Source organism: Brienomyrus brachyistius, chromosome 4 (genome assembly GCF_023856365.1).
Source record: "Brienomyrus brachyistius isolate T26 chromosome 4, BBRACH_0.4, whole genome shotgun sequence".
NCBI lineage: Eukaryota > Metazoa > Chordata > Actinopteri > Osteoglossiformes > Mormyridae > Brienomyrus > Brienomyrus brachyistius.
The window spans coordinates 22,029,808-22,035,565 of NC_064536.1; the positions used below are offsets into that span (position 1 = coordinate 22,029,808).

At 44.6% G+C, this 5,758-nt stretch overlaps 1 protein-coding gene across 3 annotated transcripts in view; it reads right to left on the reverse strand.

The window, feature by feature from the left end:
- The window catches only part of LOC125740677 (uncharacterized), a 140,601-nt gene extending 135,396 nt beyond the window's left edge, over positions 1-5,205 (reverse strand). Inside the window, exon 1 of one of the 3 annotated variants that reach the window (XM_049012153.1) lies at positions 5,060-5,202. The gene's annotated coding sequence lies outside the window, so the exon portion shown is untranslated. Of the gene's footprint in view, positions 1-5,059 lie in introns of all 3 variants that reach the window. The other 2 variants (XM_049012151.1, XM_049012156.1) reach the window with 2 other exon arrangements.
- Between the last annotated feature and the right edge of the window lie 553 nt (positions 5,206-5,758).

Below are 5,758 nucleotides of genomic sequence, written 5' to 3' on the forward strand. Positions count from 1 at the left end.
GTTGGTCAGCGAGACGGCCGATTTTATAACAGCCCTTCAGAAAGCAGAGGCATCATGTCTCCACACCTCAGCAAGATTTAGTGTCCAAGGCGGGAAAATAACTGTACCCAGTCAATACGGCTCATGGCACTTTGATTTCTCCAAGGTGCACTTCATGTCAGTCATGTCAGTGTGACACGTTTTTTTTATTGGGCGAATGCTAAGAAGCACGGAGTAGGCAGTCAATGAACCAAAAAGGTCTTCCTCACAACGCATAGCCAATCAGCTCAGCAGTCCAGAGAGGGAATTTCCAAAAAGCCAATGGACAGGATGTTAACTTCCAGCCTTTCAGACATGGAGCTGACAGAAATTATGTGGGAACCACACTGGGTTGCAGACAGTAAAATGGCACTATTTCTCGATCCACCTTGTATGCTATTCCTGGGCCTTAAACTAAATACACACCCCATCCAGTAGTAGGAGGTTGACCAAGACAGACAAACGTCTCACTCATACAGCTTGATGCTGGGCGAGGAAAGATATGCAGTCCTATAAATCAATGAGTTCCAAATGGCCTCCATTACTGTTATCATCATCATCGTGAAGAGAGGCTGCTTCTCATGCCTTAATATTAAAATTGTGTAGTTCAGGCAAATTTCATCTTCCAAATCCCTTGCTATACTACCTTCAACCACAGTATTTACATTAAACTACTTCAGTAAAATATGTTTGAAAATCAATCATCCATCCATCCATCCCTCTTCTCACCACTTATCCTTGTTAGGGTTGCATGGATAAGGTTAATGTATGAGGACATTATGTAAGCTCTGTGGATGTTTCTGATATGGACAAAACACTAGTGAAATGAGACGATTTTGGTCATTCAAAGTACTACAGCAAACAAAATGAGCTCAGAGTATTTATTTATGCACTCGCCTTCATAGATTAGGGTCCTGCCAGCTCAGCACAGTCAAGGTTAGCCTCTGTCCGCTATGGTTCACGGTGTGAGGCCACAAAAGTGTCAGAATGAATTAAAGATGTTAATACCTATTGCAATGGGAACAGGCACCACCAAGGAGCTCGTAAACTGATCGTTTAAAGTGTCTATTTTCCCTACATTGCAACAGAAAGACGTCTAGTAAGGCTAAAGCTTTTTAGTGTTCTTGCTGGGACATGCACACCCACACGTACAGCAGCGCCATAGCACCATGGCGAGAGATGTATATTACAGCAGGAAGTCATTTGCCTGCTGTACATATGGAAGGTTAGAGTGATCAGTTGGCAGTGTTTCATTACCATTGACACTTAATCAGCAGCTCAGTGAAACAGGCGTTACTAGAATTTTATTAGAAACCATATTAGGCTTTAGCTCTGAACTGTGTGCAGTTGATGTGCTGTAACACTAACCACGGCTACAGGTATGGATTTTCACAAGGCAGTATAGAAGACAATTCGTTTCGAAAATGATTACAGTGCCCATCCTCCTCCACCAGTTACCTCAAACCGTATAAATATATAATTAACATCAGCTGTTTCACTACTTTAGCAATCAATCAGCCTGCAGCCTCCACAATAAGAAATACAAACTTTGATTCCTAGAGGAACATCCCACAGTCGTTTATGGAAAGACGTTGGCAATGATGTCTTTCCAGACGTCAATATCATCCTAGTCACCATTTCCTTGAGAAACATTGTCTGCTGATTGTGCTCCAATAAAGTACTGGTATCTGTCAACTTCTGCTCGCATTTCAGACCGGGACCACTGGCACAAGTCAATTTGGGAGTAACTGAATAGTTATAGGGGACAGGCAAAACATTAAGTATAGTACTGCAATATACACACAGTACTCTACAGCAAATGATACAGTAAACATAATATCACAACACTTTATAATAAAAAGATACTGCACACAAGTTTCAGAAAAAAGCACAGGTACTCTATCTGTATCATATTTGCTTATTGCAGCTGTCCATCACATATACATTCCTGTATGCATACTGCATTACGAGTTAGATATGGACACTGGGTCATTATATGGCTGGCAGCGCTGCCGATTTTCCTGCACCTGTTATAGCACTATGTTACAGTACCAAGTGTAACACCATACTACATCTGCTTTAAGGTGTCTCTCAATCAGTGTATATTATTTTTTATGGACCCTGGCTGTAAATGAGATTGAATGTCACTCGACAGGACAAATGGTGATGGATACTTGTACTTGTTGTCTAACTCCTGCTCAAACATTGCTTACGCTTGTATCTGGACATTTATTGGAAGCTCAGCCTACTGCACTTATGCCCAGTTTATTCCATGGCATGAATATTTATAACATGCTATTCGCCTCACTCGTATGGCCCTTTGAACAAAATTGTCTGATAAATAGAAGTAAATGCTTTCGTGAGTTGAAATTCACAAACGTCTCCAAACTTCGCCCTGAAGGATACCTGTCGGAACATTTCTGAAGTACCAGGCATGCCTGTCTGAAATGCTTGGATCCTTAGAATCTAGCATTTGAACCAGACGCGCATGCTCGAAAGCTTGTTGACATCAGTGTGTCGATCCTCATCCACTTGTGCTAATGCCGGGGGGGGGGGGGGGGGTTGTGGTTCGCGATTCTGACACTTGGGACGCAGCTTGTCCTCACTGCCAGAGACGGGATGTGCTCGACAATATCTCACCTCCAGTAAAGCACACGCTGCTCACATCAAGCCTTCCCGTACTCCATCCTCATGTGTGTCTGAACTAAAATCCACTCCTTAAGTACAGGCCCTCCGGAGAGATTCACTTCATATTTTACAGACAGCCCCACTTCGGTACACATAAAGATTCATGAATGGGAAAAAGTATCTTAAAAGTAAAATGCAACATCTACAATTAATGCAATGTACTCCAGCCACTGTCATTGAATGTGCAAGTTTTTTTTTTATTATTTTAAACCACTACTCTCGGCGGGGTCTGTGCCTTCACGTTTCCTAAAACCGTCACTTCTGTAGGGAGAAAAAGTCCTAACAGAAACGGGCAGAGATAAAACGGGCAGTAACTCTAAAGACTGCAGGGAGACAGAAAGTCAAATGGTGAAGCACAAATGCTTTATCACAGCCGCCGGGACCTTGGGAGCCCAATGCCTGAACCGTACACAGCAGGTGCCAAGCCAATCGTAAAATGCAAGTGTGAAATCCAGCCGGTTCACTGGCGACCCGCTGAAGCCAAAAGCATAACATTAACCATCCCACTGACTACCGCCTTAATTCTGCAGCCCGTAACAATGTTCCCTGGGCGCTGGTGGGGTCAGTCTCATCTTGCTGTTCTGTAAATGTACAAGATTGGGAAACTCTGAGCACATTCGCAAGCAGGAGCCAAAAAAAAGTAAATGTTCCCAGTCATTTTGGGCCAAGCATAAACGAGGGTAGCAAGCATGGGGGCCTTTGAAGAAGGAAACAAAAGGGCAATGTTAACAACATCTCAGGATTAAAACAGGAGCTTGCCATGCAGGAACAGGACACACCGCAAGTCACAGCCAGTCAGACACTAGGTTCATTCACTGCCTTCTGACCATAAGCATTTATTTATAGTGCTGGGAGCTGCAACACTGGCCTGTCTTCCTCTTATTAGGCAAAAGAGCAGAAAAACATGAAGGCAGCAGGCTAGGGTAAGTGGGGCAGACGCTGTGCCTCTAATAAGGTGCTCCTCTAATCCATTTGGAGGTGAAATCCCACAAACGACCCACTGAAACAAAACAACATGTATTTCCTTACTAACGGATGCCACCTCTAAGCTAGCCCTCTGGAACCTTTAACAAAGCAATTGTAGGGAGTCTAATAAGTTCACCAACATCCATTATAAAGTATTATTATGGGGTGACTATAAGAAGTATGTGATTCACTGTCAACGAGTTAAGGTTAGAATTAGCTGGGGGAGGGTTCTCTGTAAATTGTTCTGAGTTTCCTGTGATAGTCTGTCGTTAATTTGCTGCCTGGAGGAGGAAGATACCATAATAGGGCTTAAAGGACAAAACAAAGCAGCTGGGGAGAGGCTCATAAAAATCCCATAGATTTCCGTGGTGTGCATATGTCCGTCACTGCGGTGGTTGGCGTTTTTGGTCAAACCTACTAAGTCTACCAGTTACCTGACGCTGCCTGAACTGAGGCAACCGGTAAACACTTGACAGTGGCCACACCTCCTCGGCTGCCAGCTGTGCAGCGGCCCCGGACAGCCTGATGTCGAGCTACGCATCGGGATCGGATGGTCTCCGCCCCGACTCCACAGTCTGGGAAACGCACCCTCCCTGGGACAGTTGGGAATTTATCACCGAAAGCAGCGTGTGCGGGATGCAACAAAGGCAGCCCATAATTCTTAGCAAACGATCGATGTGCTGACGCGTGGCACCCAAATATGCAGACAGTGTTACTTTGCCGTTACTGTTCAATGCATGTGAGAGCAAACCATGCTTATCAAACTTAATCTAAATGAGTATGTATACTTTACGTTAGCGACAAACCTGACACATACCTTTTTTTCATACAACAAACTGGAATGAACCCCCTACGCGTACATATGCACAGAAGAATATGCAAAAAAAAATGGATTACAAAAAGCGGCAAATTGCAGGGATTAGTAACGCCAGCGTGGGCTCCGGATCCCGGCAGAATGAGGGCCTGAAAGGTAAATGACTCGGGGAACCCGAGTGGGCTGGCAGAAACAATGCTGCGCGCGTTCCATACCTGCGACCGGAGCCAAAGCCCATGAAAGAGAACCGGACACAAATAAATAACAGCAACCACTGAGCTTGCGACGGGTGTACGGATACCAGGAGCAATACCTGCGCGACTCAACGATGCACGACGCTCCGCGCGCCTCCATCCGTGTACGTATATTTAGACGCTGAAGTTTTTCTAACGACTTTACTTCATAATTTTGCACTTTACTTAATTTTTCCATTACATTTAAGACAATAATTTACAAGCAAGTACTGTAGTTTATACGTTTTTCTTCCCGGATATCCTACATTCTAAATAGAAAACGAGTGTTTCACGAACTATCAAACAATTTTAGAGTGAAGTGACAGAAAGGAAGACTTACTGGGTTTAGTGGAAGGTAGCCGGTCATACGGACACGGGAAGACGGGAAGCGGCGAAGAAGGTGGAAGTCATTCTGCGGCCAGTCAGTGTAGCGAAGAGTGGGTAACGGGCCGCGCAAAGCGCAGCTGATCCGAGCGGCGCCAGCTCTCCGGCTGACAGCTATCAGCACTGAGAACAGCGACTGTCGCCCTGGCTCCACCCCCCTCTACCGCGTCATCGTGGCCGCGCCCCCATCAGTCGCCCGTTATATTTACTAGAGAACCGCGATTACCTGGGGAAACGAGCAGGGTAATCCAGCGGCACACATCCATGCGCAAGAAGCGCAAGATTAACGGGTCGTAAAGTGGCGTTAGTGCTCAGGGCGCGTGTCAAACGGGCATAGCCAATTATAACTTAATACTACGCTTTTTTATTTTATTTGAAGCAATGCATCCAGCTAAATAAGTGTTTATAAGAATCTTCTATTCTATTTATTTAATCAAGTGCTAACCATCCCAAAGGCCTTCAACGTACGGATGTGATGTCATAGACAGAGGCGAATCTAGGGACTCCCGCAAAGAACCCCATGGGGCTCTCCAACTCCCCCTCCCCTAACATGGTAAAACACATAACCTTTATTTTACTGGGAAGTGTAAATTTGTATCAATAAAAAATTTAACACAAGAACTTTATTTTCACTTTTATGAAAAAAAAAAATCAG